Source organism: Bos grunniens, chromosome 14 (assembly GCF_055505025.1).
Source record: "Bos grunniens cultivar Pamir isolate PY7600 chromosome 14, Bosgru_T2T1.0, whole genome shotgun sequence".
Classification (NCBI taxonomy): Eukaryota; Metazoa; Chordata; class Mammalia; order Artiodactyla; family Bovidae; genus Bos; species Bos grunniens.
The window spans coordinates 19,688,799-19,713,571 of record NC_141178.1 but is presented as its reverse complement, the minus strand read 5'-3'; the positions used below and the strand labels follow the sequence as shown (position 1 = coordinate 19,713,571).

Below are 24,773 nucleotides of genomic sequence, written 5' to 3'. Positions count from 1 at the left end.
AGCAACAATAGGCACAGTGGTAAAGAACGTTACAGTTTGAAACAAAAGTTGGGGGTTTTCTAGTAAATCAAGTATTCTGAAAATACCAGGGAAAACTGTCAACAGCTTCCTGTTTAGAGAAAAATACTCCGGACTGTGCCAAGGAAGTTGGGGTGGGACCCCTGACATGTGCACATGCCGTTGCTTTTTGGTTGTTTGAGCAAACGTGCACATTTGCAGTATCTTCCTCTGAAAATTCAGCTGTGAAAAGGAAAGTGTTGGATGGTCTTCACTAAGGCATCATGTAAGCTATTTTTGTACTTCAAAATTGAAATAATTACCTAGAGAAGAAAGCAATAGCCCTAAAACTAAATTATCATGGGTAGATCTACTTTAATTCAAACACAGATAAAAATAGTCACCAAAAATTGTTCTAGTTCTTCAATGAGTAATTTGATAACTGTGATTAATAAGGCTTTTTATCTCTATTCCTATAACAATATGTACTGCAAATTGGAGGAGGGGGGATTTGCGTTGCTGTAGTTCATTTCTTCCCCAGGTTGAGTAATTTTGAATTTTCTGTCATTGCATACAAGTTGGATGATGTTTGTAGCTTGTAATTCAAATAAAACCTCTGGTATTGAAGTTAATTGAAGCCTAGATTTATAGCCAGCTAGCTAAATCTTACAGATGTAACTGGAAAAAAAGAAAATTTTAGAGCACCACATTTAATATACCTACTGATGAATAGAAAATAATGATTTGACCATTTAAATGAAGAATACATATTTTATAATATGTAAGCTATATATCAATTTAATGCAAGAATAATATTGTTCTTTTCTATATTCTTTATTAGTTTCTGAATTCTGATCACCTTTATTACTCTTGGAGATGAATAAACAGTATTTAACTTCAAAAATAAGTTGTGAGTGTACAAATAATTTCTCAATAACTTTCAATGAGTGAATATTCATTTGACTTGCTGGCATTCGATATGTCTATTTTTGGCCAGAGACTCCATGGAGGATTTTCCAAAAAATCTAATGTGCTTACACTCCAGGCACAACTACTGAGGCATTATCTCATTGTTTAATTTGTCTCATAATAACTCAGAGGTCATATTCTTAACACTCCTAGAAATATGTTCATTGATTTGCAATGCTTCCAGTAAGTATGAATAGGACCAATAGCCAGCAGCACTGTCATTTAAAAGCAGTATCTTTGATGGGGTACTTTGATGTTAGCTTCTTTTACTCAAAATTAGGAATTATCATTAAAATTTTTCCAGGAAGCAATGATTTTCTTGATGCTCTCTATATGCTTTAGAGTTATAAAATAATTGTATTCAATGCCCTAATAAAACAGATTGGATTTCAGCAACACAAAATAAGTAAACAATTCAATGTTGATTGGCAAAATGTCAATGACAAAGTTTATCATTAGAAGAAAGCAGCCTTTCTAATAATAACGGAGATTCTTCAGAATCTACAGGTCTTTCCTTATGGCAAAATAAGGCGGGGGGAAAGACTCTCATCAGAATCATCTATTTACAGCATTGAGACTGTGTTGATTTCAGGTTAAGTTTGCTTCAACTTCAAAAGATACTAGCAAGGAATGATTTACTCTAGAAACCTGGATGTTGCATGTCAACTGCTTTCAGTTTTAGGGACTGTAACCTTTTGGATGTCATAGACCTTTTATCAGGCTGACAAAGCCTATAGGTTCTTTTTAGAGTGATGTTTTTAAATGCATAATAAAGTATGCAGGATTACAAAGGAAACTACTTTTATTGAAATACATTCACCAGATTTTTAAAAATTGTGAAATGTGTGTTGTTAATAATTCATTATTAAATAAACCAAATTGGCAGCAGTTATAATAACTACCATAATTGTGAAGCAGAAATGAGTGTAAAAGGTATTTTGAGATGGCTACAGTGACTGTAATAGGAAGTGAGAATATTTGTGACTTCTCTTGGCAACAAAATCACGGGACAGTGGTAGGTGGTTTGTGGCCTACATTTTAATTGAAAGATACTAAATTTCAGTTTGAGGTTGGTGAAACTAAAGATATAATATTTTTCCCATCCAAGTTCCTGGATCCTGTGAAGTCTGTCCACCTCTGAGTTAAATGATATGCAAGCTGGTGATGCTGAAAGGTCTTGGAACCGCACTGGACAAAACCCACACCACTGTTTCCATATCAGTTCCACCGCATCTGATTTTATTCTCTGAGTGTTGTGAATTTCACAATATTCTCTAATTTCCCTGTGAAAGGGATGGTATCCACAGAGTTACCAAACTGTAAATTTCTTTTGTTTTCCTCCTTAATCCTTAAGTAGTCTTATATACTTGAACTGACCTCCTGCCTGGTTAAATAGGGGTTAAGAGGGAAAACGTACAGTGTTAATACAATTTATACAAGTTAAAGCCATGGATCAAAGAAGTAAGACTATAGCTGTTTACAAAGGGACTTTTATCCAGTCAAAGAAAACAAGCAATAGTACTCAGATGAAGAATGCAGAATGTTATATGAAATAGATCGTAGCTGCAGGAATATTCTAGAAGATACTTTGTGTGCTCATGACAATTGAAATGAGCATTAGAGAACTTATGTCACTTTTCAGTTTGATATAAAGCACACACACATGTAAATTGATCAGTTGTAATGTAAATCTCAGTTACTCTGGATAGAGCCTGCAGGTTCACCTATCAGAGGTTCTTAGAACAGGACACAGTCAAAATGAAATAGGGAATGCTGACACTTCCCAAGTAATCTGAATGCAAAATCTTACTTGATTTATTGGATATTCAAGAACAATATAGGAGATATTAATATTATTGTTTAGAGTGACTTATATAAGAATTGCCTCATTTCCCATGTCACTCTTAATTTGCAGAAGATACTGCCTAATTTTCCTCCCCAACTAACTAGGTGCCTTTGCAGTTAGCTGGCTGCTGTCATGTATTATTGCGTTTCCAGCCGTGTGTTTAGTCCCAGCCATCCTTTCTGTTACATCAGCACCATCACCCTAGCCTAAGAAAATCGGAGCTATGACATTATGTACAAGCTGGTGTTTAAACTCAATCCAAATCCCTAACATGTGAAATGGATGCTTAGCAATGTTTCTTCATGTATTCTCAGGGGAATTAAAAAAGAGGATTTTCTCACACATTCCTTATTCTTTGGACTAGGAAAGAACACCTGCTTTGGGGGCTTTGAGTCTCTGTGGCAATTTGATAAAGAAACTTGGAAAAAAGTCGAAAATCTCTGACTCCAGGCTGTACTGTTTGCTTCTTTCATGGCTGGTGTTTGAAATTTCAAGTTTAGAAAGGAATGTGCCATTATTTTTCATGAAATCAACCCTTATTTTAATGGTGCCCTGTGATGGAAACCCAACCAGAAATAGCATTCCAAAATATAGTATTTTTTATTGTTTCCAGAAGTGATGCCATGAAAGTTAATGCTCATTAACACATTGATATAAAAATTATATGATAAATATTTAAATTCACTGGAGCCACATACTTTAAACCCAAAGCAGTCTGTGCTTATTATTTTTGTAGTGAGGTTTAGGGATTTGGGGGACATATTTTTATAAATCCCTTTAATTAGAGACATAGCATCCCTTTAAAATTTAGTGGGCACTAATAGAAAACATAATATACTTACATTAAAGTTCAATATTTAATTTTCAAGAAAAGAAGGCTGTAGTCTGCAAGATATCCCAGCTGCTGCCTGTCCTAATGGGAGAATTGTCCATATTTTCTGAATTCTGTCCCAATGAGTGCATGTTCAGTCACTCAGTCATGTCGAATTCCTTGTGACCCCATAGACTGAGGCCCACCATGCTCCTCTGTCCATGGGATTTCCCAGGCAAGAATACTGGAGTGGGTTGTCATTTCCTTCTCCAGAACCCAGTGAGTGTAGGAAAACCAGACTGCATATTGCTTTTATGCAAAGATGAATTCTTTGAAGGTTTGTCCTAGAATTTTTTTGCTTTGATGAATTTAAACCCCATCCATTAGAGGTAAATGCTGAGAAGAGTGTTGTATTCTTTGGCTCGCTGCTCTGCTGACTCCCACAGACTTTCATCTGATTCATGCAACTAAAACCACGACGAATTTTGTGACGACCATATTTACGACATCCTTGGAGATAACTTCAAAAAATAGCATCCCACAGTGGTTATCCGATCCTATGCCTTCCCATGTTTTACCATGGATCAGGTTCAGCATGAGGCAGCATCACTCAATCAGCAAGCATTTTAGTAAGTGGCTGCTGAACCCACAGTTCATAGCAGGCATTTTGGGCTTCTTCCTCAGTGGCCCTTAAGTAATAGCTGCCACTGGCATAAAGAGCCCAAGTTACTTTATGGACTTCTGACTATTGTTTGCTTGAGCTTTTATTCAAACCTATAGTCTTTCTTGCATTCAATAAGTTTTGAGCACCTACTGTGTGCCAGGCATTAGACTAGACACTACGAATACTGTGGTGAACAAGAGAGACAAGGTCTCCACCATCATGGAACTTACAGTCTCATTATACAGGCGACTTGCCCAGAGACCTAAGTGTTGACAGCAACCAAGGTTTCTCCTTCACAGCCATGCTGGCCAGTGTAGTCAAAAAGAGAATCTTCTCTGTAAGGTAAAAAAAAAAAAAAATCAAAAGAAAAGAGACAAGCAAACAAACTAGGAACCACTGGATTTTACACCAGAGTCAAACCTTAGAAGAAGCATTCCTCAGTTGGTGATCACCGAGCCTAATTTGCAGGCACTTGTTCATATCAGTGTCAAGGATTCCAAGTCAGTACGCCCAGCCCTATTCCCAAAGGCTACTTGTCCTCCTAGTTGAGAAGATATGAGACTGGTAGGGACTGACCTAGAGAATAGTTTTCCTTTATGCACATACCCTGCCTTATGCAAATAGCAAGAGCCATTTCATCTTATAAAAGGAAATCCTTAAGTTAGTTGTGCTCGAGTGTATCAATCCTGTCTTCCCTGTACTAACCCAGTCAAGATAGGCTCACTGCTCCAATAAATAGCCCCAAGTCCCAATGGCATAATGCAGTATTGTTCCTTTTTCAGTCACCCATGAATTAGATTTGGGAGAAGGGCTCCACTCCACACAGTAACCCAGGGATTCAGGCTCCTTCCATCTAGTTAAACTGATCTAGAGGTAAATCCTGTCTCTACCACTTACAGGTGTCACTTTGGGCAAATTACCAAGGTCACAGTTTCTTACCTGGCTAATATAATAGTAATTAGTACCTACCTTATGTGGCTTCCCTGGTGGCTCAGTAAAGAATCTGCCTGCAATGCAGGAGATGCAGATTTTATCCCTGGGTTACAAAGATCCCCTGGAAGAGGTCATGGCAACACACTCCAGTATTCTTGCCTGGAGAATCCCCATGAACAGAGGAGCCCCAACGGGCTATAATCCCTAGGGTCTCAAAGAGTTAAACAAGACTGAAGCTACTGAGCATGCATGCAAGCGTATAGTATTTTTTTCCTAGAAGTAATGTTACATGTTGTGGCAGATTGTACTCTCCAAAAATGGCCCTGTAATTATATCTACCCCATCCATCCTCCATGCTTTTCTTGAGTATTGCTACTCTACCCCAAGAAGTAGAGTCTATTGCCTTCCTCTTGAACCCACACAGGCTTTGTGATTGGTCCAATTGATAGAGCACAATGGAAACAATGCCAGGTGACCTCCAAGGCTGGATTATAAAAAGCATTCAACTTATTTTTTTTCTCAGCTATTCTTTAGAAACCAGCCACCATGTTATGAGGAAGCCCAGACCATAGAGAGGAGCCACATGTAGGTTTCAGCTAACACCTCCAGCTAAGATCTCAGCCAGACAACATGCATCAGCAACCAGATGTGTGAGTGGGCAGGTCTCCCGAGGATTCCAGGCCCCAGCCCCAGGTCCCCCTTGCCCTTCCTGATGCCAAGTGAACCGGAGAGAAACTGTCCCTGCTGAGCTGTATTGCGTGTTTAGTCACTTAGTTATATCTGACTCTTTTGAGACCCCATGGACTGTAGACCACCAACCTCTTCTGTCCATGTAATTTTTCAGGCAAGAATAATGGAGTGGGTTGCCATTTCCTAGTCCAGGAGATCTTCCCGATCGAGGGATCAAACCTGTGTCTCCTGTGTCTTCTGCATTAGTAGACAGATTCTTTATTACTGTGATCCCTGCGGAATCCTGCCCTAAACAACAAATTCATGTGCAAAATAAAAATTGTTAAGTCCATATATTTTAGAATTATTTCTTAGGCAACCAGAGTAACTGGAATGTATGGGGTAATTAGAAATTACTGAAATACCTGTACCTATGTGGACTTTGGGTACATATAGAGTAAATAGGTTTGGGGGATTTGGCGTAAGTGTCTAACCTAATTAAAATAATTTCTGGAGAAAAATACATTTCAGTTCAGTTCAGTCCAGTCGCTCGTGTTCGACTCATTGCGAGCCCATGGATTGCAGCAGCCCAGACTTCCCTGTCCATCACCAACTCCCAGGGCTTACTCAAACTCATGTCAGTGATGCCATCCAACCATCTCATCCTCTGTTGTTCCCTTCTCCTCCCACCTTCAATCTTTCCCAATATCAGGTCTTTTCAAATGAGTCAGTTCTTCACATCAAGTGGCCAAAGTATTGGAGTTTCATCTTCAGCATCAGTCCTTCCAATGAGTATTCAGGACCGATTTCCTTTAGGGTGGACTGTTTGGACCTCCTTGCTGTCCAAGGGACTCTCAAGAGTCTTCTCCAACACCTCAGTTCAAAAGCATCAGTTCTTTGGCGCTCAGCTTTCTTTATAGTCCAACTCTCACATCCATATATGCCTACTGGAAAAACCATAGCTTTGACTAGACAGACCTTTGTTGGCCAGTTAAATTACAAATGGGCTTTAGGTACATATCCTGTTCATAAATTTGGAAGAGTGACCCTACATAGTAATGCTACTGCTGGTTCTAGGAGAAGATTTGGGCTCCATACAGAGATGGTCAGTATGCATTAGTGGAATCTCCCTTGTTGCCTCCTGCTGGCTGGCCCATCTCTACAGGAGAGTCTCATGTGGACAGCAGGGCTTGTGCCATTTTCCATGGTCACTGCTTAGTCTCTCTATCTGCTTTTGTCTCTTTCTCACGCCGACTCTGTCCAATCCACTGCCTACTTTTCTATTAGATCCTGCTATCTCCTTGAGTCTCTTTTTTGGCCTGTTTCCAATGCTTCTAAACCTATTTTTTCTGCTGTAATGGTTTATAGTAAAGCTAGGGAATTTCTGTTGGCCAGGTAAGATTTAGCTCATTCAGCCGTCTTTTTTCTCTTGACAAAGCTGCCAAGACGGCAGCCCTCCCACTGGCATGCAGCTCCACGTGTTGGTCAAACCCAGAACTTGAAATCGTCAGAAATGTAGTCCTTAGGTCCTGACTCAAAGAAGCAATCTCTGTCTCTTCTACCACAGAGAAATCAATACCTCTGACTTTCTTCCTGCTTACTTAAATGTCACCTCATCCTGAGTCTTCCCTCTGGAAGGCTAATCGATATGTTCACCTTGATGTATTCATTCAATATATATTCACTCCATATGGTGGCCCCTGTTGTTGAGCACCTAAGTATAAAGATTTCTTTTGTGTTCAGGGACTGGTAAGCTTCCTCCAATTGTCTCTCATTTGCTCACCACTAACACCAGGCAGATGTGGTCCAGCCACCTAGACCTTTCAATGACCAGCACACGTCCCACCTCACCCAGGATGTCCCAGCTAAGTAGGATACTACAAGGGTTAACACAGGAGCAGCTAGTCTCTGAAAGGGTTACAGTCCAGTTGGGGAGGCTGGACAGCATAGGCAGCTGAGATCTAGAACTATATCTTCCGTGTTGGGTACCAATTCTCATAGTGCCTAGTGTAGTGCTGGACACATAATAACCACTCAGTAAATCTCTGGTAGGTGATTAGTGAATAGATTAAGTATGGGTATATGGCATTGAGATGACTTTGGAGGGGAAGTGAACTTTGAGTTGGGCTTCAAAGGACATATAATATTTAGCATGACCCAGGAGTGAAAGGGTTGCCCATGAATAAGAAACATCATAAATACTTTCCTAGTAACTGAAATAGACACTCACTTACCTGAGATCAAGAAAATAGCTGGGAATAGGAAAAGCGTACAACCCATAAGGTAGGTCTGTGAAGGACCTGCTGCTGCTGCTAAGTCGCTTCAGTCGTGTCCGACTCTGTGCGACCCCATAGATGGCAGCCCACGAGGCTCCCCCGCCCCTGGGATTCTCCAGGCAAGAACACTGGAGTGGGTTGCTGTTTCCTTCTCCAATGCATGAAAGTGAAAAGTGAAAGTGAAGTCGCTCAGTCACATCCTACTCTTAGCGACCCCATGGACTGCAGCCCACCAGGCTCCTCCATCCATGGGACCCTCCAGGAAAGAGTACCAGAGTGGGGTCCCATTGCCTTCTCCAGTGAAGGACCTAGAGTTTATCAATTTAAAACAAACTGGATTTGATCTGACAACAAGAAGCTAGTGAAATTTTGGGTGCAGGTAAGTGATACATGTGTAAAGTGATGTCATAATAGTTTCATAACCCTGTTTCCCTTTGCTTTTTTACACAACTTATTTTAATTGTGAATACATATTAAGTGTTTCCTTTTCCTCCATTTTTCTCACAGAAAAATTCTAACTTTTTAAATGAAAAAAAAAAGTGAGGGATTTCGTTGGTGGTCCAGTGGCCCCTCCTAATGCAGGGGTCAGGGTTCAACCCCTAGTCGGGGAATTAGATGCCACATGCCACAGCTAAGACCTGACTCTAACCCAATGCAGTCAAATAAATTCAAACAAATGTTTTTTTAAAACGTGAATTCCGTTTTCCCCTCAATACTGTGTAGATGGCTCTTTTAACTTTAGTTGGGTGATACCTGTTGGGGGAACTATGTTAACTTCATATTTAAAAATATATGTAATCTGCTATTTAACAAAGTCACATCTGAATGAAACCCAAACCAACTGAAAATTCAAACCTTCATAACATTTTCTATAGAAGAAGAGTCTCATTGAAGTCATGTTGAATCATATCTAGATTTAAGAAACAGGGACTTTTTATTGTGATAAAATATACATCATGTAAAATTAACCATGTTAACCATATTAAGTGTACCAGTCAGTGGCATTAAGTACATTCTTGCAACCGTTACTAGCATATGTCTCCAGAACTCTTTCCATCTTCCCAAACTGAAACTCTGTGTCCATTAAACACTAACTTCCCATTCTTACCCACCACTGTCACCCCCATCTCAGTCCCTGGCAACCATCACTGTACTTTCTCTTAAGGTACATTTTAAGGAAGTTTAAAACAAACCTACCATTCCTCTTTCTCTTGCCTGAAGTCTTCAATTAATAAAGTCCTTGTTCAAAGTCCCCAAATGGGTGCTTTCCTGGTCACTCCGTGGCAAAGAATTCACCTGCCAATGCAGGAAACATGGGTTCGATCCCCGATCCAGGAAGATCCCACATGCTGCAGAACAGCTAAGCCCGTGCACCACGACTTCTGAGCCTGTGCCCTAGTCCTGCAGCTGCAACCACGCAAGCCCTCGTGCTCTAGGGCCCGTGCTCCACAACAGGAGGAGCCACCGCAGTGAGAAGCCCGAGCACTGCAACTGGAGAGCGGCCTTCACTCGTCACAGCTAGAGAAAAGCCCCTGCAGCCACAGAGACCCAGCACAGCCAAAAATAAATAAATAAAATTACATTTTAAAAGGTCCCAAATAATTGGAAATTTCTTAGGTTTATACAAGTGGGCAACGTTTACGCAGAGTTCCACGATGTAGAGATTTCAGACATAAAACAGAGACGATGGGTTGAAACGTGTTCAACTCACCTACTTAAACCATAGTCAATACAATTTTTGTATTATCACTCAGCTTTTCCATTTCCCTTGTCAAAAAGAAAGCCATGGAACCTGAAATTTTCTGGTCCCAGGAGAATCCTGTGGACAGAGGAGCCTGGTGGGCTGTTGTCCATAGGGTCACACAGAGTCGGACACAACTGAAGCAACTTAGCATGCATGCATTGGAGAAGGAAATGACAACCCACTCCAGTATTCTTGCCTGGAGAACCCCAGGGACAGAGGTGGGCTGCCATCTACGGGGTCGCACAGAGTCAGACACGACTAACGTGATTTAGCAGCAGCAGCAGCAGCAGCAGCAGCAGCAATATACTCAAATAGTCCTATATTAGTGTTCTGTTCTAAGAAACTTAAGTATAGAATCAGTACATGTTTATGAGAGAACATTCAGAAAAATAAAGAATATAAAGAAAATAGAACTTATTTTTAATATTCTACTGCCTAAATAATCACTATTAATATTTTAAAGTTAAAAAGCAGTATATCTCATTTTACTTTATATTTCATCTTACTTTACTTCAACAGAAGAGAAAAACAAACAAACTCTGAAATAAACTCAAGCATGTGAACTTCAGGTAACTGTTTCTTTAAAACAGGAATTAATGATTTTTAACTAAATTGAATTTCCAATTAAAAATTGAAATTCAATCAAGCAATAAGAGATTGAGGAATCAATGTTTGTTAAAAACTAATTATTTCTTAATGGGTATGGATTAGGGCTTCCCTGGTGGCTCAGTCGGTCAATAATCCACCTGCAATGCCTGAGACCGGGGTTCAGTCCCTGGGTCGGGAAGATCCCCTGGAGGAGGGCATGGCAACCCACTCCAGTATTTTTGCCTGGAGAATCCTGATGGACAGAAGAGCCTGGTGGTCTATGGTCCATGGGGGTCACAAAGAGTCAGAGAAGACTGAGAGACTAAGCACAGCACAGCAGCTCAGGTTTGTATTTTCAGATAGTAAAGCTTACTTAACTATTTTATAAAGATCAGAAAAGATCAGGAATAAGCAAGCAAAAATGGCTTTGGGGAAAATAAAAGGTTTTTAACCAGAAGTCACCTTCTCCTGGGGGGGGAAATAAAAGGAGATAAAGGGGATAATATGTAAGGAAAACAGACCGTAAAGTCAAAACCATTTTCAAAAGGAAAAATAAAGTCATACAATAGAGAAGCAGGTATTTTACCCAGTGGCCTGGAACTCACAGAGAATTTAGAGGAATTCACTGTATTGATTGACTCTCTCCCTTGGCCATAAAAGTTTGACTTTATTTGCTTCATACATCAATGGTTTTATATTCCATTAATTGTTTAAATACAAACTGTATTTTAGTTTGCTTCGTATTTAGACCATAATTCTTTTATGTATGTTTATCTTTCTAGAGTTTCTAACTCTCTTTTTCTCCTCTGGAGAAACTTGGATCTTCAGTACTTATGTGACACCTCACGATTTACTTCTTGATTCTCAAGCATCCAGTTCGGTCATGATAACCTTTTGCTCTGTTGAAGATGTTCTTCGCCAGGCACTCTGTTCTGTTATTCCAGTTTGGATTAAGTATAGGCTGTCCCACTAGGGTTTCTTTTCATCTGAACTGGAATATTTCCATTGTTTCATGGTTTCCCTATTTCTTGGATTCATTTTCAATTTTGCTGGAGTAAATCTTTTAATTATTTTTTTCAAAATGGCAGAAGAGCTAAATCCTTGTAGCTCTACATTTTGCTTTCATAATTGAAAAATAGAGGTAGGATAGGTAAACTCCCAAGGTTAGTCTGCTATCTTAAAGTGAGACTGTATGCCCATTTGGAGTGGTTGTCCCAGCATGTTGGTCCTTGATCAACTTGAGGCTGTGGCACACATCTTACTCAGCACAAGGCCATTTCTTTTTCTTTTATGGCTCTGGACAGCACTCCCAACAGTGGTTGACCATATGATCAACATGGATCATTTTTACAAAGAAGCTAATAAGGTCACAAGAGTCAGACATGGCTAAACTACCAAACCGCCACCCAAAAGTAAAAGGATGGATTACATGAGCCAGTTCCATCACCAGACCCATATCTGCCTCCAGCAGGTACTGCCTCATCCTTCAGGATACTGCTCAGGCCCCCCTTCTCTAAGAAGCCTTCTTAAGTTCCCCAGCACTCACTCCTACATTATACAAACCCCGATTGTACCACTAACCACATGTGTGCCTGCTAAGTCACTTCAGTTGTGTCCGACTCTTTGTGACCCCATGGACTGTAGCCCTCCAGTCTCCTCTGTCCATGGAATTCTCCAGGCAAGAATACTGCGCGGGTAGCCATTCCCTTCTCCAAGAGGATCTTCCCAACCCAGGGATCAAACCTGAGACTCCTGCATTGCAGGAGGATTCTTTACTGTCTAAGCCACCAGGAAGTCTAAAAGAGTTGTGCATGTGTGCTAAATCACTTCAGTTGTGTCAGACTCTTTGTGATCTTATGGACTGTAGCCCGCAAGGCTCTTCTGTCCATGAGCTCCTCTAGGCAAGAATACTGGATTGGGTTGCCATGCCTTTCTCCAGGGGATCTTCCTGACCAGGGGATCGAACATGCATCTCTTATGTCTCCTGCATTGGCAGGCATGTTCTTTACCACTAGTGCCACCTGGGAAATCCAACACTAGCCACACCTCTCTGCAATTTCCTATTTGTCTCTTCTGCTAAACTCTAAGCTCCCTGAAGGTAACCGAGGTGACATTTCAGGTCTGCATCCTCACTGTATTCCACAGGGGCTGGCACACATTAAGTATCCAATACAGACCAAATGACCAAGTAACTGAGTGTATAAACAAGGGGATGAACAAGCTTGATGTTGACCTTGGAAACAGGTGTGTCGTCTTTCCTTGCTGAAAATGAGGCCACTGACCTGCTCATTCGGCAGGAGAAGCTCTGGAAGGTTGTTTCAGGCAGAAAGAGCCATATGGGGGGAAAGCTTGAAGGCAAGCTGGGACATGGCTTTTGGGGGGAATGATGGAGGTTGTTCCCAGAGGGCTGTAGATATTAGGTTCATCCACATTCAATCTCTAATCTCTCCCTTGTCCTTTTCTTCTGATTACAGTCTGATCCCAGGGTTCTTCAACTTTTGCCAGTTCAGTAAGTACAGGTCTCATGAAAACAGTTGTATTTTAGCAGAAACACTGGTGCCTCAGTTCCTTCAGTTCGGTTCAGTCACTCAGTCATGTCCGACTCTTTGCGACCCCATGAATCGCAACACACTAGGCCTCCCTGTCCATCACCGACTCCCGGAGTTCACTCAGACTCACGTCCATCGAGTCAGTGATGCCATCTAGCCATCTCATCCTCTGTCGTCCCCTTCTCCTCCTGCCCCCAATCCCTCCCAGCATCAGAGTCTTTTCCAATGAGTCAACTCTTCGCATGAGGTGGCCAAAGTACTGGAGTTTCCGTTTTAGCATCATTCCTTCCAAAGAAATCCCAGGGCTGATCTCCTTCAGAATGGACTAGTTGGATCTCCTTGCAGTCCAAGGGACCCTCAGTTCCTTAGGTGTCAATAAAAGTGCTTCACAATCATGATTTAGAAACTGCACCAATAAGGTCTTCCCACATTTACACTAAAGGATCTGCTTATATTTGTATTAAGTATCATGAATTGTATGGAGCCTTCACTTCACCGGAACAAAATGAAACCCCAGGTGACTTATAATGAAGCTTTTCCATCATCCTCAGACTCTTGAAGCCTGCTGGAAACTGGTGCAGCACAGAACTGAAGTTACAGATTTCTGCTGCTTCCATGATTTCCTGGCAGAACTTCCTTGCTCTAATGTCTCTGACTCCAGTCGCCATCTGAAAGTCCTCCCCAGAGGTCTGAGGGCCTCACCTCCTATGTCTGGTGCTGCTGCTACTGCTAAGTCGCTTCAGTCGTGTCCGACTCTGTGCGACCCCATAGACGGCGGCCCACCAGGCTCCCCCGTCCCTGGGATTCTCCAGGCAAGAACACTGGAGTGGGTTGCCATTTCCTTCTCCAGTGCATGAAAGGGAAAAGTGAAAGTGAAGTCGCTCAGTCATGTCCGACTCTTCTCGACCCCATGGTCTGCAGCCTACCAGGCTCCTCTGTCCATGGGATTTTCCAGGCAAGAGTACTGGAGTGGGGTGCCATTGCCTTCGGTACTTAATTAAAAACTACTAGTTGTCAGAAGCAAGTAGGCTCTCAATTCCTGCTTAGTTAACGTGAGCCTTTCAGTTTTGAGATGTGTTATTCTACCCACATAGCAGGTGTTCCTTAAATATTTTGTCAACGGGGAGAAAGAATGAATGAAACATTCAAGGAGAGATGGGGTTTGCCTTTTATGAGATTAGAGTGAAGGAGCGCATTTACTGGAAACTGTCCCCAGTGAGTGAAGGGATCTGCTTTTGGTTGCAGGCCACTCATTCTTTCCATTTCAGCCATCATGCATTGTGTACACCATCCATCTCTCATCTTGGGAGATAATTCATTCCAGGATTTAGAATGTCACTGAAGACATCTCAGCAGGGACCTTTTATTTGTCCACAACACAGGATCATCTGGGGGATGTGCTGTTCCCCATGGCAGAGACCCAGACTCAAAGGGCAATCTATCACATACCAGCTTCTCAGCATCAAAAGGAGTGAAGCAAGTCAGAAAGGGATTTGGGTTTGTTGTTAAGAGTGAAACTGGGCAGCCCCTCAGCGGTCCAGGGTTGGATGTGAAGTATATTTCCCGGTGGTCTGACTCAGGAGCTGCCTTGGCAATCATCAGTGAAATGCCAGGCCAAGCTCATAGGAAAATGAGGTCTGGGGAATGCTAACAGTGTAAGGTGACTGGCAAAAGGGGACACATTTTTGGCAGCCCTTGCCATAGTGAGGGCTGGAGACATCAGGAGAGAAGTGACTGCCTGAAGATCACACAGGAAGAACAGCTCAAGTCTTCTCATTGTTCAAAGTTCCAGCTGGATCTGAGCTGCTGGGCCAGTGGAGAGGGAAAGCAGCCCAAACTGACCTCCAAGGGCACTTTGCTAGAATCATCCCAGGAGCCTGAAGGGAGAGACACAAGGTCTAAACACAGATTCCTGGCCTCTGGGGGTAGAATCACAGATGCAGATCCTGAGACTGAACTCAGAACTTGGGACTCTAGAGGGCTGGGGCTTGGGGTCTTCCTCTTTACACAACTTTCTAGGTGATTCTTAACTCACACTAGCTAAACTGTGAGAGCTACCTGCACTTCCTAATCCTCTCATTCTCTAGGAATTTCTTGCAGACTGCCCAACACCAGAAACTGCAGTCACACATATGGCTGGTCAGTACATAACTAGAAAAGGCAAGTTCTGTGTCCTTGTGTTTAACAAGTAATTCTAGAACATATACACCTCTTCAGGCCTTGAAGACAAGTCTTACTTTTAGGAGTTAGTAAGTTGTGAAGTCATGATCTATACCCTCAACCCAGTAGGACCACCTACTATCACTGAAGACTCCTTTTGTGACTGTATGTCACAAAGAGATCTGATGCAAATAGGAAGTCACGGCCCAGGGATGACTACCACAGCTGGAAAACACCACCAAATTGCCGATTTGTGAGGAGCAACCTAAGGGTGTGACTAATTCACAAAGTTCACATGAGACTCTACAGATCCCTTAAGTAGGATTGTCAAATTTAGCAAATAAAAATACAAGTGTGTGTGTTCAGGCATGTCCCACTCTTTGTAACCCTATGGACTGTAGCCCACCAGGCTCCTCTGTCCATGGGATTCTTCAGGCAAGAATACTGGAGTGAATTGCCATTTCCTCCTCCAGGGGATCTTCCCGATCCAGGGATCAACCCACGTCTCTTATGTCTCCTGAATTGGCAGGTGGGTTCTTTGCCACTAGTGCCACCTGGGGAGCCTTATTTGGGACAAACTTGTGCTAAAACATTATTCGTTGTTTATACGAAATTCAGATTTGACTAACCACCTTATATTTTAGCTCTCAGTCCTACCTCTAAGCTTATTTAGGAATACTTCTTAAAAGATCACGGCTATCAGATTTGGGTATTTGGTCACCATAAGTTGATAGGGGTCGAGGGGCAGGGAGCTTGCCCTATTATTTTCACCTTCCTTCAGTTCAGTTCAGTTCAGTCGCTCAGTCATGTCCGACTCTTTGCGACCCCATGAATCACAGCACACCAGGCCTCCCTGTCCATCACCAACTCCTGGAGTTCACTCAAACTCATGTCCATCAAGTCAGTGATGCCATCCAGCCATCTTATCCTCTGTCGTCCCCTTCTCCTCCTGCTCCCAATCCCTCCCAGCATCAGAGTCTTTTCCAATGAGTCAACTCTTCGCATGAGGTGGCCAAAGTATTGGAGTTTCAGCCTCAGCATCAGTCCTTCCAATGAACACCCAGGACTGATCTCCTTTAGGATGGACTGGTTGGATCAGTCTTCCAATCAGAAGACTGGTTGGAGTCTTCTCCAACACCACAGTTCAAAAGCATCAATTTTTCAGCGCTCAGCTTTCTTAACAGTCCAACTCTGACATCCATACATGACCACAGGAAAAACCATAGTCTTGACTAGAAGGACCTTTGTTGGCAAAGTAATGTCTCTGCTTTTCAATATGCTATCTAGGTTGATCCTAACTTTTCTTCCAAGGAGTAAGCGTCTTTTAATTTCATGGCTGCAATCACCATCTGCAGTGATTTTGGAGCCCAAAAAAATAAAGTCTGACACTGTTTACACTGTTTCCCCATCTATTTCCCATGAAGTGATGAGACCAGATGCCATGATCTTAGTTTTCTGAATGTTGAGCTTTAAGCCAACTTTTTCACTCTCCTCTTTCACTTTCATCAAGAGGCTCTTTAGTTCCTCTTCACTTTCTGCCATAAGGGTGGTTTCATCTGCATATCTGAGGTTATTGACATTTCTTCCAGTAATTGTGATTCCAGCTTGTGCTTCTTCCAGCCCATCGTTTCTCATGATGTACTCTGCATAGAAGTTAAATAAGCAGGGTGACAATATACAGCCTTGACGTACTCCTTTTCCTACTTGGAACCAGTCTGTTGTTCCATGTCCAGTTCTAACTGTTGCTTCCTGACCTGCATATAGGTTTCTCACCTTCCTTAGCAAGCCTAGGATAGCACTCAGCTTATAACAGACACATGGCAAGGGGGTGGGGTGTCAGTGTTAAATGGTTCTTGTTCAGTGGAGGCTAACCTCAGTGCTAGCCACTTAAGAGTTGTAGGAGGGGAGCGCCTGCCTAGTAGAATTGGCATGCCATGGTAGAACTCCTCATAGTGGCAACTGCCTCTACCCTGACCCACTGACCAAGCACTCCATCACTCCATACCTTATGAGAAAAGCTGGTGATTGGAAAGGGCTGAACACCGTATGCATAAATAAGTCTTTTTCCTCTTACAGCTCTTTATAGCTTCATGGCAATAAGCCTCACTTTAAATATCATGAGTTACTGTAAAGGTTTTGTAAATTAAAGCACATTTCCCCACTGATTAACATGATCATTTCCGAGCCTATCTCCATTTTGAATGGATTTTTTTTCTTCCAAGACTAATAATTTAATGAATTGTGCACAAGGGAGATTCCTAGTGCAAGAAAGCTTTCGAAAGTGGAAGAACACTTCGGTTATTTCTTTCATTGTAGATCTACTTTCTCTAAGTTGAGGCACACCTGTCTCTAGGAGACAGTTTGTCAGCAGGACAGTATTGGCTTTGTGGGAATGTGCCAAAGGAGCTTCAAGATACTATGTTCTTTACTTTTGATTTATTGTCAAGTTGCTATCCAGAGGGAAGATGTTCCTGGGAGAAAGAAAAGCAACCATCAGTGAGCCCATGCTGCCCGCTTCATTGCACTTCAAGCTGGCTCCTTATTTATCATTATTGGGCTGTCTTGACAGTGTTTCAGGGGCAAATCACTCAGATCCCCTTGCTTGTCTGCAAGTGTTTTAACTTTGCCTAAGTCATACCTCATGGCCGCCTGAGTTAGTCGTTTCTCATTATTCACCTTTGAGGCAAGTTAGCATTAACCCCTCATTACTGGATCAGAAAACCAAACCCTAAAGAAGTTGATCCTGGCCCAAGAACACGTGGTAATCAGCATCAGGCCCGTGATTCTAAAACCTCTTCCCTCCTCTGAGAAAACACATTTGTCATCTTTCACCAGCCTCCGTGGGATGTACAAAGACCAAGATTTAGACACAGGGTTTCTGTTTACATCGCTAGCTCCATATTTAAAAGAGGAGCATTTAACTCTAGTCTGCTATAAAATCACCCAGAGCTTTTAAAGAACATGCCAGTACTAGGGTCCCACTCCTAGAGATCTTGAGTCATTTGGTTTGTGGTGTGACCTGGACATAAGTTTTTTGTCAGATAGATAATTAGATAAACAGACGAAAAGTTTCCACGATGCTTCTGTGCAGGGAGGGTTGAGAATGCTGGGTCAAGCAAAGTGAGCAGGGGATCGTGGGATGCTAAGTTCCACACCTGACTCAACAGTCTCCCCGTGTAGGTCTCCACCATCTTACCATTAAAGTCTACATTTAGCCTGGGTTAAAGCATGTTGTCACCAGAAAAGAAACATTAGCACAGGGTTAACTCCAGTAGAAATGCATTGCTCTGACAGAGGGACGGGGAGAGGAGAACAAAGCCAGGGTATATGGTATGCTGACCAGTGGGGGAGGGGTGGTGCTGGGCACCGAAAGCTTCTCCAGGATCCCAACCCCATAGGAATGCCATGCTCCTGAGCAGTGGTTCTGGAAGATGAATAGGTACTTTTGTAAGAGGTAGGAATCAAGGGAGGTTTGTTGGCTCAGACCAGCATGTTCTCTGAGGGTTGACTTTTGTTGTTATTCATTCACTCAATTATGTCCAACTCTTTGCAGACATGAACTGCAGCATGCCAGGCCTCTCTGTCCTTCACCATCTCCTGGAGCTTGATCAAACTCATGTCCATTGAGTCAGTGATGCCATCCAACCATTTCATTCTCCTTTTCCTCCTGCCTTCAGTCTTTCCCAACATCAGGGTCTTTTCCAATCAGTTGGCTCTTTGCATCAAGTGGCCAAAGTATTGGAGCTGCAGCTTCAGCATCAGTCCTTCCAATGAATATTCAGGGTTGATTTCCTTTGGGATTGACTGGTTTGATCTCCTTGCAGTCCAAGGGACTCTCAAGAGTCTTCTCCGGTACCACAGTTTGAAAGCATCAATTCTTTGGCATGCAGCCTTCTTTATGGTTTCTCACATCCATACATGACTATGGGAAAAATCATAGCTTTGACTGTGAAGGTTCAAATCCTGCCTCTGATACTTTAGCTATGTGATGTGGGCAAGTTGCTGCTGCTGCTGCTGCTAAGTCGCTTCAGTCACTACCTCTCAAAGGATCAGTTTCCTAATTTAGAAAACAGAGGTAGAAATTGCAACTACCGCATCATTTGTTGGGGTAGTGAAATGAGATAATATGAGATACAGTTATCTGAGGCCCCTGGCATTTCAAGGGTCAGTGGATCACTGTTAAGTTCTCTTGGTTTAAATGGAGATGAACCATTACCCTCTCCTTCAAGGTAACTGATTCTCACAAGGCAGTGCAAGTTAGATTTATGGTTGTGACATAATATGTTGACTCTGAAATGAGAGTAGACAAGACGTAACAAGGGAACCCATTGCCTCAGAGATGTAGGGTCAGGCAATATCCTTGGGCTAAAGAATGAGGACTTTCCTGGTGGCTCAAACAGTAAAGAATTAAACTGTAATGCAGGAGACCTGGGTTTGATCTCTGGGTCGGGAAGATCCCCTGGAGAAGGAAATGGCAACCCACCCTAATATTCTTGCCTGGAGAATTCCATGGACAGAGGAGACTGGTGGGCTACAGTCCACAGGGTCACAAAGAGTCAGACACAACTGAGCGACTAACATACACAAAGAATTAGAACAGGTACCAAGAAGCTAAATGGGATTGTGACAGGACTCAGCTCAAAGGGCACAGAGAGCTTCAAGTCAGAGGTTACAGAGGCTGTGAGGTAAAAAAATACATGACCTGGAAACCAGAGAAGGTGCCCAAGGCTGAAGAAGCCATCTCTGGAATAGCCTTCCAGAGTTCTCTGTTGGGAACCAGCAGGGTCTTGTTCTCTGCCTGCTTTAAGAGCTGTTTAAGCCTAGGAGCTCCCAGAAGTGAGTATCTTCACAGGTCATACGGACAAGTATGGGTGCAACTGGGAAAATATGTTTTCTAAATCAGAACCTGCTGACTCCACTCTAAGACTGTGAGCATGTCCCAGAGCGGGACGTGTAGAAGGCTGGTTCTAGGACTGTCCCATGGTAGACAGACTTGCTTGGTAAATGAAAGTTGGTACGTTTCTTGATTGGAGAACTTTTTATTTTTAATGTACATGTATATTTCTAAGAGAAAATATGGTAAGATTGGTTTCCCAAACTGGTTTTATCATGGACCCTTTTCTCCTTGGGAAGAAGTCCCAGCTCTTATGGCTCTTTGCCTTCTTTACTCCTGGAGCTTCTGCCGTAAACCTCATCCTCACTTCTCAGGGGTGTGTAGAATCCTCTGTGGCACGTGGCCTCATTCCCAGGGCCCCTACTGCTAAGGTAAGGGCATAAGATGAGGCTGTAAACAGCATAAAGGGGGGGGAGCCCTGCTTGTCTACTTCTCTCTGGCACACAGTGGGGCCCCAAACACTGTCTGTTTGTGAGTGACTATTCTTCAAGTGAATGCATGAATCTAGTTATGCCAAACTGTACAGATAGCACCTTGAATGTTCAGAATTAAATACTCAACTGACACAAAGTGATTGCTGAGGTGATTTTGTATAAGACTAAGAGTCAGGAGATGTGAGTGCTTGTCCTAACTTGGTACTTTTTTTGTTTCACCTATCCAAACTTGTAATAATCCTGCCCATTGTACTTCAAAACAGTCATGAAAATAGTTTGCAAAAATTAAACTCTCCACAGATATAAAATATGTTCTTAATATTTTCCTTTGGAATTAGTCTCAGCTATTTTATTATTTATTTCTTTGGCCGCAGCAGGCTTTTGTTGGAGCACACAGGGTCTAGCTCCCTGACCAGGGATCAAACCCAGGCCCCCTGCACTGGGAGTGTGGAGTCTTAACCACTGGACCCCAGGGAAGTCTCAGTTCCAGCTATTAAAGGTCTGCTGGGCCCTCAGTGGGGCTTCCTGGTGGCTCAGTGGTCCACCTGCCAATACAGGAGACTAAGACGTGGGTTCAATCCCTGGATTGGTAAGATCCCCTGGAGGAGGGCATGGCAACCCACTCCAGCATTTTTGTCTGGAGAATCCCACGGACAGGGGAGCCTGGTGGGCAACAGTCCATAGGGTCACAAAGAGCTGGACACAAGCAACGGAGCAGGCACACAGGCCCTTCAGTGTCTAGTCTGAACCTTTTGGAAAATGTAGGCATATGGAAGCAAAGGCTGCCTCCAAGTATGTTTTGTAACCACAGGCTTTGCAAGCTTAAAGGGAAAAGGGAGATGGAACAAGAATGGGCTCTTTTTTTTTTTCAGCTCTTTTATAGTGGGTAGTGTTTATTTTAAGCAGTTTCCCAAGTCAGTTGTGTTTCTTTTATGCTGCTGCACCCGAGGAATGATGCATTTTTGTGAAAATTTTCACCTGCCCTGACCCACCCCTACCCTGAACTTGCTTATCTGGAGGTGCCATGATCTTCATGTGGCTCCTGCGAAAACTCTGCAGAGGCACCTGCATCAGGTAGAGCCGAACCAAAGCACCGCCAGGAAAAGAGTTGGGGCTTGTTATTGCTTGGGCATCTTGTCCATCTGCACCTACCCTACAGCACTTTGTTTTTATTTTTATATTTCAGAAAGGGTGCATAGAAGGAAAGTAAGCTACTTTGACGGGGGAGGAATTGGGACTTAGATCAGACCCGTAACTGCAGTGACTAAGAAAAACAGCTCATTTGTCCAAACTCTGCATTGTAAGTTATGTTTGATTGGGAGGGTTAAATTTAAATGTCATGGCTACACATAATGTATGAGCACATAGTGACCTTATTTTTAACCCTGAGTCATAGACCAGTCTAAAGATTTTATCTATTTCTTAAGCATTTACACGAACAGTCTTCAACCAGCATGAGGATTACACCACATGTAGATTTCAACAAATCTCTGTGTTGGAAATGAAATTATTTGAAACTAGGTCCTTGGGAAATCTGGACTGTGGCCATGTCTGCCCTGTGCCTCGGGAGAGAAAAAGAGACTTGGAAGATCGAGCTGTTTGCCAAGTGGATCAAGAGGCCCCTCTGTCCTGGATGACAGCTGGCACACACAGGATGCTGCTCTCTCTAACTTTATTTTTTCCTGGTAAAGAAATAGCAACTATATTTGCCAGCCTACTTCTCTTCAGGAAGGCAGCAAAGCATTTGCATAGTGATTCTGGCATTTTTAATCATTTCTTCAGTGTAAATGGTTACTATCAGATAGTCAGAAAGAGCCTGTTTATAGGAGGCCATAGGTAATGGGGAAAATCCAGGAAACAATAATTATGACAGTTTTCTTATGCATATAACACCAGCTCTAGATGGAATTTCTTAAAGGGAGTTAGTCTAGTGTGCTGGGCATGTTCAGCTGCTCGGAGCACTCTGTAGGAGAAATGAATAATACAGGAGAATCAATGAATGAGTTCTTCTGGCTATTCCAAAGCAGTCTAGTACCTGCACAGAAACATCAATGCTTGTGGTGTCCAGTTGGAGAGCACAGGGTTACACAGTTGGTTTCCCAAACCCAAAACTTTCTCTCTGAAACATCTGGTCACAAAGGATGCCTCTCTGGGACCTGTTGTCTCCTGGCTTATTCAAATAACGATGACGTTAGGAACCTTCCAGGGCTCCAGGACTCTCCTTCACGCTCACTGACAAGGACAACAGAAGCCTCATCAATCGGCCAATGACCTTCCCTCCTGTTGTTTGGATTCTGTTCCTGGGCCTCTGGCTCTTCATCCATGCTTGTCTGCCCTCGCTTCAGCCCAGCTGGCCCACATTACCCTGGGTCCTCTGAGTGTACGTGGCTCAGCCTTGGTTAATTAAGTTATCTGATTTTTTTTTTCCTTTTCTTTCTCCTGGGTGGCTAATTTTGTTTGAGATTTCACAGTGCTTCTAAATTTATATATGTAAACAAACAAGGACATGCCTTTCTTCAGGTCATTTATTAGAATCAAAATTAGGAAAAGTTTTTAACCTTTGTACAATTGAGCTGATGGAAGTCACTATTGGAGGTGGGTGTTGAAGATGTTCGCGAGTGTCTCTGCAGAAGAGAGAGTCCGCATTCCCTTCCCATCATGCCTGCCTGTTTCAGATTTGACATACTGAGGGTCAGTGAGTGAACGTGTGTCAGTCAGAGGAGAGCATGTCTAGGTCATTTTCCAATGGAAAGAAAATGGCCTTCCTCCTTTAGGTTTTGGAAACCTCTAGAGGGTATTCCGGAGAGGGCAATGGTACCCCACTCCAGTACTCTTGCCTGGAAAATCCCATGGACAGAGGAGCCTGGTAGGCTGCAGTCCATGGGGTCGCTAAGAGTCGGACACGACTGAGCGACTTCACTTTCACTTTTCACTTTCATGCATTGGAGAAGGAAATGGCAACCCAATCCAGTATTCTTGCCTGGAGAATCCCAGGGACGGGGGAGCCTGGCGGGCTGCCATCTATGGGGTGGCACAGAGTCGGACACGACTGAAGCAACTTAGCAGCAGCAGCAGCAGCAGCAGCAGAGGGTATTCAGTGCAATGTTCACGTCAAAGCTCCCAGGTCAGAAATTAGAATTCACTTTCTCTACGTAAAGGGAGAATAAGATCAATCAGAACATCATTAAGGGAGTGTTTGAAATATCAGGAAACATTAACCTTAGGAACTTAGATAAATGGTGTGTAGAACTTTACGTTTAATAGAGTGTCCCTTCAATGTGCCATGAATCAATCACCATTTTTGAATAGAAAAAAGAATAGGACAGTATTTGTTGTGACATACTTGGGATGTGGGCGCTGTATTAGTGTCCTGTTACTGCTATAATAAGTCACCGCAAATTGAGTGCCTGAAACAACAAATTTGTTATCTTACAGTTCTGGAGGTAAGAAGTCTAAAATCGGTCAGCAAGGAAGAGTTCCCTTATGGAGACTTTGGGGGAACCTCCTCACGTTTTCTTCTTTTTTTTAAACTTTGGCCGTACCACCTGGTATGTGGGATCCTAGTTCCCTGACCAGGGATCAAACCCATGTCCCCTGCATTGGAAGCACTGAGTCTTAACCACTGGGCCGTCTCACATTTTCTAGCTACCAGAGGTTACCCACATCATTCCAGCAGTCCTGCTTCCCTCTTGTGATGGGACTGGGCCCACCTGGATCGTTCAGGATAACCTTCCTATCTCAAGATCCTTAAATTTCGTCATATCTGCAATGTCTCATTTGCCACATAAGGTGGCGTATCACATGTTTCAGGGATCAGGATGTGGACACCTCTGGGGGCCGTTATCCTGCCTTGTCCTCTGTTGTTTAGTCGCTCGGTCATGTCCAACTCTTGAGCCCTCGGGACTGTAGCCCACCAGGCACCTCCTCTGTCTGTGGGATTTTTCAGCCAAGAATACTGGGGGGAGTTGCCATTCCCCCCTCTAGGGGATTTTCCCAGCCAGGGGTTGAACCCACCTCTCCTGTGTTGCAGGTGGATTCTTTACCCACTGAGCCACATAAATGATTCCCAACTCTAATTGCATGAGAATAGATGGTTTGATGTGAAGTTATCCTCACTGAAATCCCTCAGGCTGTTGCCTGAATCCAGAAGAAAGATACGCTGAAGGACGCCGGACTCCATGCTCCTGATTCAACAGGCCTCCCTCTTGAAGGAGGAGAGCACTGCCTTTCCTGCAAGTC

At 43.0% G+C, this 24,773-nt stretch overlaps 1 protein-coding gene across 9 annotated transcripts in view; it reads left to right on the top strand.

Annotated features, from left to right (window-relative positions):
• The window catches only part of NCALD (neurocalcin delta), a 539,433-nt gene that overhangs the window by 446,725 nt on the left and 67,935 nt on the right, over positions 1-24,773 (top strand). The window lies entirely within an intron of this gene.